Source organism: Hyaena hyaena, unplaced genomic scaffold, assembly GCF_003009895.1.
Source record: "Hyaena hyaena isolate Hyena2069 unplaced genomic scaffold, ASM300989v1 scaffold_846, whole genome shotgun sequence".
NCBI lineage: Eukaryota > Metazoa > Chordata > Mammalia > Carnivora > Hyaenidae > Hyaena > Hyaena hyaena.
This window is the reverse complement of record NW_024081478.1, coordinates 647,007-660,061: the sequence shown is the minus strand read 5'-3', so window position 1 is coordinate 660,061 and position 13,055 is coordinate 647,007. Positions and strand designations below refer to the sequence as shown.

Sequence of the window (13,055 nt, the reverse complement as noted above, 5' to 3'; positions counted from 1 at the left end):
TTTAAAACAGCTTGCAGATGCCCAAACTTGCAGCAGTAGGCAGGCTTTTAAATCTATCCATTTCCTAGAAATGGCTTGCTGCCCAATACCCAAGCCCGATGTACTCAAGGAAAATAATGGACAAGGAGGAGCCTTCCAGAGGTTGAGAACATTGGATAATAGAGTTCTCCCCAGAAAACATAATTGACCCTAATCAAGATTTTCCCTTGCTCCAGGGCAGTGCCTGCCTAGTAGGATTTCAAAATTGGTTCAAACCAACAACTGCTGTGTTTCTTATTCTCCTAAATGGAAGTGGTGACTGTGGTTATCTTATCCATTGTAATTATATATGTGTTTAGGTGAGGATCACTTCCTAGTCTTTTCGTTCATAGGTCTCCAGAGTCTGGGGCATCAGATTTTGATCAGATGGGAAGGACGGCGTGGCAAGCTGAGAGCCTGGATTTTGAGCTGATGCAGTTAGTGATCGAAAATTTTGGGTTAGTGATGGAGGTGGATGTGTTTCATGCACGGGAGGATGAATAAAGGGATAATGAGTGGCCAGAAAGGACGACTGGTGAGATGCTCATTAATCTTATTTCCTTCTTTTGGGCACAAGGAAATGCTGCAGTTCAGAGTTTCTCTTGAAGTTAGATCATCTAGATAGCAGCCATATGAGGTGGTAAGTAGAACATGGACAGAAGCCATTTGTGTCACTTCTGAGATCTGACTTCTTTTTTTTTTTTTTTTAATATTTTTATTTATTTCTAGGAGAGAGAGAGAGACAGCGTGAGCAGGGGAGGGTCAGAGAGAGAGGGAGTCACAGACTGGAACAGGCTCCAGGCTCCGAGCTGGCAGTCAGCACAGAGCCTGACGCGGGGCTCGAACCCATGAACCGCGAGATCATGACCTAATCGAAAGTCGGACGCTTAACCGACTAAGCCACCCAGGCGCCCCCTGAGACCTGACTTCTTAAAGGTCTTTCAATATCTTTCACATACTGTCTCCATTGTCCCATGACTATAAGCAAAGAATCTGAGAGTAGAACTTCCTGAGTCAACACTTGTAAGAGAGCTGCTGAAGACAGCTACCATTCCAACTATGGGCTGTGAATTTGTCAAGTCACTAACATTTTGTGATGGCAAATCAAGTGACTGTCATATTCAAAGATATGATACTGAAGAGATTATGGAAGCTCATTAAGTAAATCTGTATACATACTTAATAAATAACTATTATACAGTCTGAATTTTGTCTGTTGGTGTGTTGGAAAAGAAAGAAACATGTAAGAGGGAATTCCTGGGTTCTTTGGAAGAAAGCAGAGCGTACTCTAAGCATAAATAGGATCACTAGTGAAGTAAGTGATAAAAAATGGAAATGAATTGTTATCTCTTCAAAACAATAAAAAACAGAAACCAACAAGGAGAAGATAAGAATTGGTATTAGATAGTGATTCCCAAGCCTGGGAATGGGTGAAGAGGAGTCAGGGAGTTCATGTAAGGAATTTGAAAAAAATATTATGGAGGAAGAGGGGAAAGTTTTAGAGAGCTCAGTGAATGGGAATTATGTGTTAACCTGTTGCTGTCTTACTCAAGGAATTGTCTCTGTGCCAAGGAGAATAAAAAGCTCACAACTGCTCATCTAAGACATGAATGTTTAAGAATTCCCATGGAAAAAGTTTAGTGTATAAGATGATGGAAATCTGGTTTGAAGAGAAGTGAATTATTAAGGAGAAAGAGCTACATTTTTTAAGGGGACTTAGATTTGCTGACCTTTTAACTGTGAATAGTTCCCATCTTTAGAAATAAATTCCATTTATATTTTAAATTTTGCAGCATTTGCTACCCCTCCCTTTAATATTTATCCTATTCATAAGGAGAAAAATTCATTTCTTTATCTATGCTTATTTATCATTCCTAGAGTGCAGAGCATTCGAAGTACTTTGTATACTGTGAGTGTTAAAAGAATAAAGATTCTTTTTTTTTTTTAAATTTATTTCTAGGAGAGAGAGAGACAGCGTGAGCAGGGGAGGGTCAGAGAGAGAGGGAGACACAGACTCTGAAACAGGCTCCAGGCTCTGAGCTGGCAGTCAGCACAGAGCCCGACGCGGGGCTCGAACCCACGAACCGCGAGATCATGACCTAAGCAAAAGTCGGACGCTTAACCGACTAAGTCACCCAGGTGCCCCAAAAGAATAAAGATTCTAATCTTCAAGTTTGTAATTCAACAAAAACTATTAAGCTCCTACAGTGTGTACTCAGCAGTGGGGATACAAAAATGAATAACTTCACTTAATCAAGGAGTAAACAGTCAATTCTTAAGAGGATTATTACATGGCACTCAATTCTATTATGTAGGTTTTGTCCAAAAAAAAAAAAAAAAAAAAAAAAACCCCATACAGCAATTCTCTGACACCAGCTGAGTGTCCTACAATTCAACTTAGTTCTGACACCATCTACCCAGAGATAGTGTCAGCTTCCACAGGTTAAGGGCTCAGTCCCACAAGACTGCCTTTCACTTCAGATGCCAATGGCAAGTCCAGGTTGTTAACCTGACTGTAAATCAGAGGTTCCTATGATCCTCCTTTTGGGTTTGATTAAGTTGCTAGAGCTGCTCACAGAATTCAGGAAAATAATTTACTCATTAGATTAGTGGTTTATTACAAAGTATTTTAAAATACACAAGTTAACAGACAGAAGAATACATAGGGTGAGGTCCTCAACAAAGTAGCTTTGCCCCTGTGGAGTTTGGGGCCACACAGTCGCCTTGGAAGTGTGACTTAGATGTCAACTGGGAAGCTATCTCTGAACTCTGTCATTTTGGGTTTTGACAGAGGCTTCATTACTTAGCATAACTGATTAAATCACCAGCCATCTGTGATTGGATTCAATCTTCAGCCCATCTCCTCTACCTGAAGGTCAGGAGCAGCGACTAAAGGGTCCAAACCTCTAATCACTTGGTTGGTTCCCCTGACAACCAGCCCCACCCTTAGGTGACCTAGGAGCTTTCCAATAGTCACTTCATAAACATAACAGAAGACACCTTTATGGCTTTCCTCACTTAGGAAATTCCAGTAGTTTCAGGAGTTCTGTGCCAGGAACAGGAAGAAGACCAAACATATACTTCTTATTATAAATCACAATATCACAATGACTTAGGCTTGTAAAGATTACTACTATAACCCAGTGAAATAGCAAGATGGTTAAGAGCTTGGATTTTTAAGCTGGATTCCCTGGGTTTAAAATCAGCTAATTAATTTACTAGGTGAAAGACATTTGAAGTGTTACTTAACATTTGTGTGATCAATGGAGGTAATATTGGAAACTTCCTCATAAAGTTACTTTGAAGTTTAAATGAATTAATATATCTAAAGAATCTAGAATAAAGCTCAGCACATAGTAATCACTGTACATATTGACTGTAATAGAAGAATATATGATGTACTCTGGGAGCAAGGAGAAGGAAAAGTTTAATTTAGTTTACAGGGTGGAGCAGAACCTTTCGAAGAGCTGAGTTTTGCAGACCCAGGGGGAGAGATTGGTATTAAATTATATTTGAAGAATTTTACATACTGTATCAGTTTTTAGAGGGTGAAGTCAAGATAGTTTCTGGTTTAGGTGACTCCTTTAGCATGAACTCATCATTCAAAGGATGACTCCATTCCAAATGAGTTTTATACCTGTTAGGGTCTTACATAGTTAATCTGACTAGAAGAGGCTCGATTATATCCAGCTTACTGCTTACTATTTGGTCTATAAAGCCAGGTTTGTTTGTTTGTTTGTTTTTTACTCTCCTTTTTGTTAGACTACACTTGTAATAGTTATACAGCTTAAATCCTTATTCAGAGCAAGGAAGCGGATTAACCCACACCTTAGAAATTTTCTCTCTAGGTTACTACTTAAAACCTGCTCATAATAACTAGTGACTCCTCCCCTGAGGGTTTCACGGTGTTTTCTTAGAAATGAGTCAATGACGACAGGTGAAAAGATGTCTAAATCACATCATACTTTTAATAGACTATTTTAGCTAAGACAGTAGAAAAGACCAAACAATGCCAAAGAAGTCTTTTCTTTTTTTAAATTTTTTAAAAATGTTTATTTTGAGAGAGACAGAGACAGCACGAGCAGGGGAGGGGCAGAGAGAGAGGGGGGAAAGAATCTGAAGCAGCCACCAGTCTTCAGGTTCCAAGCTGTCAAGACAGAGCCCAACACTGGCTCTAACTCACTAATTGCAAGAACATGACCTGAGCTGAAGTTGGATACTTAACTGACTGAGCCACCCAGATGCCCCAAGAAGTCTTTTCCAAGTAAGAATAAAAGCATTTACGGGGCATCTGGGTGGCTCAGTTGGTTAAGCATCTGATTTTGGCTCAGGTCACGATCTCTTGGTGTCTGACTTTGGCTCAGGTCATAATGTCGCAGTTTGTGGGTTGGAGCCCCGCATTGGGTTTTGTGCTGACAGCTGGGAGCGTGGAGCCTGTTTCAGATTCTGTGTCTCCCTCTCTTTCTACCCCAGCCCCCCTTAATGCTCTGTCTCTCTCTCTCCCCTTAAAAAAATAAACATTAAAAAAAGTTTAAGATGCTCCTGTGTGGCTCAGTCAGTTAAACGTCAGACTTTGGCTCAGGTCATGATTTCATGGTTGGTGGATGTGAGCCCCGCGTCAGGCTCTGTGCTGCTGATTGCTCTGAACCTGGAGCCTGCTTTGGATTCTGTGTCTCCTTCTCTGCCCGTCCCCTGCTCTCTCTCTCTCTCTTTCTCAAAAATAAATAAACATTAAAAAAGTTTAAAAAGTAAAGCATTTGCCAATGCACTGAGAAATGACTGCCTATTCTCTCTATAAATGAGATGTTTTGTTCTCTGAAAATGATGAGCTGTTAATTTTTTAACTTCATTCCCAGGAAATTTCAAATTTTCAGGCATTACTATGAATGAGTCTGTGCAGCATTTAGAAGGCTAAAAACAAAGGGAGGAAAGCCAAAGAGAAACACCCGTTTTCAGCATTTGCCCCAGGGCTTTGCAACCAAAGCACCACCCCACTTCTTTCTGAGGTGACTACACCCTCTCTTCTCTAGGCATTGGAATCTCTCCTGGATACGTACAAGCATTTGTGTCTCTGACAAAGTTTCATTGCCAGGGAATTTCTAGATAGGGATCTTTTTTTTTTTTTTTTTAATTTATTTTTTAATGTTTTATTTATTTCTAGGAGAGAGAGAGAGAGAGACAGCGTAAGCAGGGGAGGGTGAGAGAGAGAGGGAGTCACAGACTGAAACAGGCTCCAGGCTCTGAGCTGGCAGTCAACACAGAGCCCGACGCGGGGCTCGAACCCACGAACCGGGAGATCATGACCTAAGCGAAAGTCGGACGCTTAACCGACTAAGCCACCCAGGCGCCCCTCTAGATAGGGATCTTGAGTTAAAATCTCAAATTATACGTATCCACCCACCCTTATATTATAATTACTGTCTTGGGGCTTTTAGAAATAACTACACACACCATCAGTTTCACAATTACTTTAGAGAGTGGTAAGATTAGTAGGCAAGCTCCTAGAGAAATTATGCAGGTGACCACAGTTTTTAATGTGGACCTTGTTAAAATCTTTGAATGCTGTCATGCTGGGACCAAGAGGCCAAGTTTGAAGATTTTATCACAATGCTTTTGGCTCAGCACTTAAGAACTAAAATAAAGGGATTTGTAAGTGCTGTTGCCTTAGCTGCCTGCTGCCTGCTTTGGGGTTTTCCCTCATAAAGAGGATCATGTGGTATTTTGGGATAACATTAAGAAATTTTTCTTTAAGAACCACAGCCACAATTACAATGTGGTGGCTGTTTTGCTATGTCTTTATATGATAACTAGTCATCGACAATTTTTGCTATTAATTTCATTTTGGTCAAATATTTTTTCAGAATGAAATTCGAAGACAGGAATTTCCTGCATATATGTAAATTAATTTATTATGAAACAACATATAACATCATAGCCCATTAGAATTAAGAAAAACCAGGGGTGCCTGTGTGGCTCAGTCGGTTAAGCTTCCGACTTTGGCTCAGGTTCTGATCTCATAGTTCGTGGGTTTGAGCCCCGCATCGGGCTCTGTGCTGACAGCCAGCTCAGAGCTTAGAGCCTGTTTCAAATTCTGTGTCTCCCTCTGTCTCTGACCTTCCCCTGTTCACTCTGTCTGTCTGTCTCTCTCTCAGAAATAAATAAAACATTAAAAAAAATTAAAAACAAAAGAATTAAGAAAAAACACAGATATGTTGATTTTACTATTTGGTCTCAGAGGTGAAGGGCTTGCACATGCTGGTTGTGTAGGGCTTGCCCATTTCCTTAAGTTATTCCTGGGCCCTTTGCCTCAATTTCTAACTCAAATTAGCAGTATGCAATCAGACAGTTCACTGAACAGTACTTGCTACTGTGAATCAAATGGGCTTGCTCTTTCCATTCCAAACCCCTTTTCTCTGTCTGTTTCCTGGACAGGTGGAGGACAGGACTTGGTACATCAGCTCACCTCAGTAGAAGTGGTAAATGTGCCTGCATCTAACCAAAAGCTTACCCAGCTGGAACTGGATCATCCTTCTGTACTGTTGATATAATATTTTTGCATTTGTTGATTCATTATTTAGTCTTTTTATTGTGCTTGTATCCTAAGTTCTATTTTATATACATGTCAGCACTCAGGCTATAAAAATGGACTGTTTCATCACCAAGGTCCTTTTAGACATAAAATAATTATTTCTTTTTTTAAATTTATATTTCTCTTGTAAACATTTGGAAAATTAAATTAAAATAGAAAGAAGAAGGGCGCCTGAGTGTCTCAGTTGGCTAAGCATCCGACTTCGGCTCAAGTCATGATCTCACGGTTGGTGAGCTCAAGCCCAACATCACGCTTTGTGTGGACAGCTGAGAGCCTGGAGCCTGCTTAAAATTCTGTGTCTTCCTTCCTCTCTGCCTCTCTCCTTCTTATGCCCTGTCTCTCTGTCTCTCAAAAATGGATAAATGTTAAAAAAAAATTTTAAATAGAAAGAAGAAAAATATCACTTTTATATGAAACAATCATTTTCTAGAAGGAGAAAGAAACTTTGTATTTGTTCTTAACCTATAAATAGTAAATAAATTCTCATTGCTGAAACTTCAGACAATACTAATAATAAAAAAAATTAAATAACAAATCTAAATTTCATGTAAAGATATCCACTGTTACTACATTATTGTGTTTTTCTTGTTTTTCTGTGCGTGTGTGTGTGTATATTTGTGTAGTCAAGCGATTCATTTTCAGGATTGGAATAGTGTAAGAAATATAATATATAACCTTTATAGTCCATTTAAGTTACAATATTTCTTCATTCTTTAAATGGCCCTCAAGGTCATGATTTTTAGGAGTATAATAGTCAAACAGATGGAAATAACATATTTAACCATTCTCCAAGTGGCAGAAATTTAGGTTATTTTTTCATTTTATTATAAAATATTGTAATGAACATTTATGTACATAAATATTTATAGTTGTGTCTGATATTCCTGGTCAAATTCCTTCAATTTGGCTAAAGACAATTTAAGCTTTTATTTCTTTAATTTAATTTTTTATGTTTATTTATTTATGTATTTAGAGAGGCACCCAGTTTAAGCTTTTAATATAGATATTTGAATATATCATCAAATTGTCTTCCAAAAAAGTTGTACCAATTTGTAAACTCAGCAATAGTCACTAATATGCCCTTACTGTGTGCAACACTGAGTACTGTCATTCTTTTTAATACCTGATGCTGATTAGTGAACCATAGTATATTCTTATTTCAATTTGCATTTTAAAATTACAAATAAAACTAACATCTTTCTCTCCATCCTTTGTATATCTTCTTGTATGAATTGCTAGTTATTTACTCACTTTTTTTGTATTGAACATGCTCATATTTTTTTTCCTTTAAAGATTTTTTTCTTTCAGGGTGCCTGGGTGGCTCAGTCAGCTACCTAAGTTTCTGGTTCTTGGTTTTGGCTTAGGTCACGATCTCATGGTTTCGTGAGTTCGAGCCCCGCATCCAGCTCTGTGCTTGTTGGAAGTTATTCTGAACTCACTAGTTGAGAAAACTCCTTGTGAGGGTTAAGGCAAGTTTGCAAGGCTTTTGCTGCCATCAGATGATGACCTATCCCCATCCCCACTCAACTGATTCTGCTTGAGCACCAACCCCCAAGGCACCTTGTTGATTTATTAGGAGTGACTTATTCTGGCCTTGATATGCTGATTGCACCTTGTAAAGGAACTTACTGTAGGAACGTTTTTTGTGGTTATGGGAGCAAACATTGCATTTCCTGAAAAACCTGTTTTTCTTAATACTTCCCAGTAAGTGATAAACAGGCTATTGACCCCTGCTCACAAAGAATTAACCTTTGCCTTTACCATGCTAAAAACATTATCCTCTTTGTATTTGAATGCTAAAGATATCTTCCTTCCTCATATGATGAGCATGAGCTCTCTTATCTGAATCATAATAATAAGGTTATGCATATCAATGTTCTGGAGAATTTCTACTGATCAAAGAATTTGTCATCAGAATGCCACTTCTGTGCCATACCCCAAACACTTAATCATAAAACAAAGTTGAGTCTCAGACAGTGTGGAGATGCCTGGCTGGTGACAAGAAAGATTCTCATAGCTCTCTCATCTCTCTCTTGCCGGACACCCTCCTTCCTTCAGGGACCCCTGGACCTGCTGGAGATGGCATGGACCTTGCTTGGGACTCTCTCTCTCTCTCTCTCTCTCTCTCTGTCCCTCCTTTGCTTATGCTATCCCTATCTCTCTCAAAAATAAAAACAAACTTAAAAAATATATATATTTAAAGATTTTTTTTTCTTTTTAAGTAGGCTGCATGCCCAATGTGGAACCCAATACGGGAGGTCATGACCCTGAGGTCAAGATGTGAGTTGAGATCAAGAGTCAGACACTTAACTGACTGAACCACCCAGGAACCCCTAACGATTTTATTTTTAAGTAATCTCTATACCCAACGTGTGGTTTGAACCCACAGTCCCAAGATCAAGAGTTGCATGCTCCACTAACTGAACCAGCCAGGCAACCCAAACATGATAATCTTTTATACTGATTTTTAGGAGACATTTTTTTTTTTTGTATAATAAAGGCATTAATACTTGGTCTTATGCATTGCAAAAATTCTCCTTTTTTTAAGTTGCTTTCTTATCTGGTTTACATGTTTTTAGGAGTAGATCATGGTGCTAGTAACCTAGTTATGAGGAAAAATTAAACAAAGACAGATGATTGGTCTGGGAGGAACTGATTGGGCATGAATGGTGGTCGTTGGATTGCATCAGAATTTGGATGATTGGTTTACTGTTTTGGACAATGAAATTATAATTTTGGTACTCTAGCCTCTGCTATTTTTAACTCTCAAAACAACCCTTTAAACTGCTATCATCATATATAAGTCACAGATCTACTAAAGTGGCAAAGGCAGACTTACAAGCCAGGCTTGTTCAGCACCAGAGTCTATTCTTATGATTATACCACACTACTTTTGAAGATTACATAAGTGTTTTTCATCCCTATGCTTCTTCAGTATGTTTTTAAATGCCTGCCTGATATTTCATACAGTTGGTGTTCCATAAACTCATCATGATTCAGTTTATACCTCAAATTCATAGATAAGACACAAAGGAACAGAAAGGATAAGTAACTTGCCCAAGATGACCTAGCTAGTAAAACTAATTCAGGAAAATGGGAGAAGGCCAAAAGCAGTGAGATCTAGTCTGCCAATCTTTTCATCTTGTGCTTCTTCTTTTGCTTTTTATGCCTAGAAAGTTCTTCTCTGCCTAGAAGTGAGAGATTGTCAATAATGTTTCCTTCTAATTGTTTCTGATACTGGTTTGCATATTTATATTTAACTCAAGACTGGAATATATTTAGGTGAGAGAAATAAATTAGAGGTGTTTTCCTAAGGTGAGAAACTTGATGAAATGATTCAATGTTTTATCTGGAAGAAAATATAAATGATAAGCTGAGAAATATTTAAAGAAGAGTATTAGAACAGAGAACTAGTATTGTCAGAAATTTTAAAAACAATAATTATGCAATAATTAAATCAGCATGCTCTGTTTTAAGAAACAACTCTGTTCAGTATAAAGGAATAGTTACTATGATGTTAAACTTTATTTTTCTCAAAGAGCATATTCACTTGGTAATTTGGGATTTTATGATTTTTCAGAGCTAGAGGATGTCAAAATAATAACTGAAAAAATAGAAACCCCTCAAATAAAAATCCAAACAAACCTGGTGCTTGTTTTGAAAGCATACATACTAGAATTGGAATCATGCAGAGATTAGCATGACCCCTGCCAAGGATGGCACACAGATTTGTGAAGCCTTCCCTACTTTTCAGTTACGCAAGATGAATTTTATACCTCAATAAAGCTGGAAAAAAAGAAAAAGTCCAACCCTAAATTTTCTCTTAACAAGGCTTGCCCTTAATGAGTTGTGACAGTGAAATAATCCTTTTGACATGGGGCAGTTACCATGGCCATAAACATAGATGTCATGGCAGATGTTGACTGCAAAGGCTGCTGAGTTGATGAGTGAACACTTCTGGGCTTTCTTTACGTGTGCAAGTCTCTTTCTGCATACTCCACACCCTACCAAAGTGCATCTGCTGTAGAACTCTGTCTGCCCTCTGAACCTATCTTTCTACTTTTGAACTGCAATAGGGTTGGGTCATCACGGGCTCGGTCTTCTTCCTTGTTATGTTAAGATTTGGATAAACAGGAACCTCTCCCTGGAATTATGAGGATGTTCCAAAGGGCCTCCAGGTGGAAAAGATTTGGCCTTGACATCACAGAAAAGAAGGGAGAGGTCAGAAAAACAATAATCCTAGAATCAAGGGATTTTAGAAATACGAGCAAGGATTTTCTCTTAATCTTCTATTATTCAACCAAAAACCTATAAACATACATGTGGTTTTCAGGATGAGGAACTCAATGTCAGAAATGGAAAACTCAAGGTTGGCTATGTATGAGCTCCAAGATTTGGTGTATTTATTTGCTAACTCTTTTTTCCTTAATGACATTTACAGAAGTAGAGGAAATGTACTTCCTTCTAAGAAAAGCAAGCATGGCAAGATATCAACTTTTCTATAGGAATCAGCCAATTCTATTTTTCTTCTTCTATTTGTCCGAGATTCTTAAATACCTGACTTCTAAACTCTCCAAGTCATGGTCTGGACTAAGCAGTTTTCATAGTCTCCATCATACATAGTCTTGCTTAAGTGGAGGATCATACCTTACTTGTAGTACTCGAATGGTGGAAGTTTAGGCTTTTTTCTCCCCAGAAGACAGATGTTAATATAGAAAAGTCTGCCACTCTGGTTTGCAAAATTTATACAAACTCTAGCTTTCAAGCATTAGTTTATGAGGAAAGGCTGTTTACTTTTCATCTTTGCATTTTCGATGGTATATTTGAGCATAAAATCTTATGCATGTAATTTTTCAACAGAAAAACAATACATACAAACACTAAATATTGAACTGAGGTGTCTAATCAAAGGAAAGCTGTTCATTCATTTTGAGACCAGGAAGCAAAGAAAGGAAGGCAGGCAGGAAGGAAGGCAGGAAGGCATAAAGGCAGAAAGAAACAAAGAAACAAAGATATTACAAACCTTACTAATTATTTTTCTTCCTTACTTTAATCATTGGCCATAAATTTAGTAGAAAGATCCCCCAAATGTCTCAACTTTCTCTTCTAGGAAGACTATATACAAGCATCATACAAAGTAGATACTCCCTTTTGAATTGGAATATTTATCCTTCTGCAACGTGATAGGAAAAGTTTAAGATCATAGGCGGGCCTCAGAAAAATGATTGATTGGGGCCTCTGGGTGGCTCGGTCATTTGAGCATCCTATTTTGGCTAAGTTCATGATCTCATAGTTTGAGAGTTCAAACCCTGTGTCGGGTTCTGTGCTGACAGAGTGCTCCCTCCCTCTCTCTCTCTTTCTCTCAAAATAAATAACTAACCTTAAAAAAAAAAGAAAAAGAATGTATTCTTCTGGAAAATATTTCTAATGCATCATTCACTTTGACATACCTTTCTGTATGCAAGCCTCTGTTGGGTGATATAATCGAAGATTTTCAATATACTTCTCGAGAGGAATACCATGCTTTTCCCAAGATAAGTCTCCAGTTGCACACGTGCCACACTGGGCAAATTTTCTATAAGGGCACATGCCACATGTTGGAATTTTTGCCAGTTAGTTTCTACATGTCCTTTAGCATTTGCCATGCCTAATGAGAGCTTGTGTGTGCACAAGTGGATGTGTCAAGACCATTTGCCAATTAATCCATTAAAAAATTGTTATGCTACTTTTACAGAAAAAGAAGGGGTAAGGGAGAAACTAAATGCTTGTGCCTTTCCTGTGACAATAAAGGACATATCTTACTAGGTAATACTATAAGTTTAATATCTAAGTAGCAAGAGAACAGGTGAGAGCTTTCAGGTAAGACAGCCTTGGTTTGCTTGTTTCTTTTCTTTGAGCAAGACTTATTAACTATTTGCCTGGTTTCTAGCCGTGGTTGATTCTAGAGGAAAGGATATCTTTCCATTGATTATAATGATTATGTCACCCTACTCTTTTAAGTAGATTGAAATGATCCTGGAATAGTTTTCTTGCTCTCCTATTTTTTGGTTATCACTGCCCTCGTTTAATTTTACCCATTATTTTTCCTTCATGATTTCTGTGCCTGAGGCAGCATCCTGCACTTTGGTTGCCAAGGTCAGCGGAATATATATAGTTTGCCAAAGAGAGTGGCCCTTTTAGGCTTGTGCACCAAGGGCCCTAATGGGCTATGGTGATAACTGATAATTATAAAGTCATTTTGTTTCCTCTTTCTTTAGCTTTTCTACTATATATTTTTGCATACTCTCTAAAGTTATACATGGAAAATATTTGAGAAGTTGGAAAGAAAAACCAAGAAAATTAGAATGTGTATCAATTAGTTAAAACAAACAAACCCAGACTGTATAGAAAATAAAAATTGGAATCATTTCAAAATATGATTGGATTAATATTTTCTCACTATCTTCTT

At 38.0% G+C, this 13,055-nt stretch overlaps 1 non-coding gene across 1 annotated transcript; it reads left to right on the top strand.

Annotated features, from left to right (window-relative positions):
• Nucleotides 1–10,255: 10,255 nt before the first annotated feature.
• Nucleotides 10,256–10,358, top strand: LOC120222190. Its single transcript, XR_005525982.1, has one exon. It is a non-coding gene; the product is annotated as a U6 spliceosomal RNA (small nuclear RNA).
• Nucleotides 10,359–13,055: the final 2,697 nt, after the last annotated feature.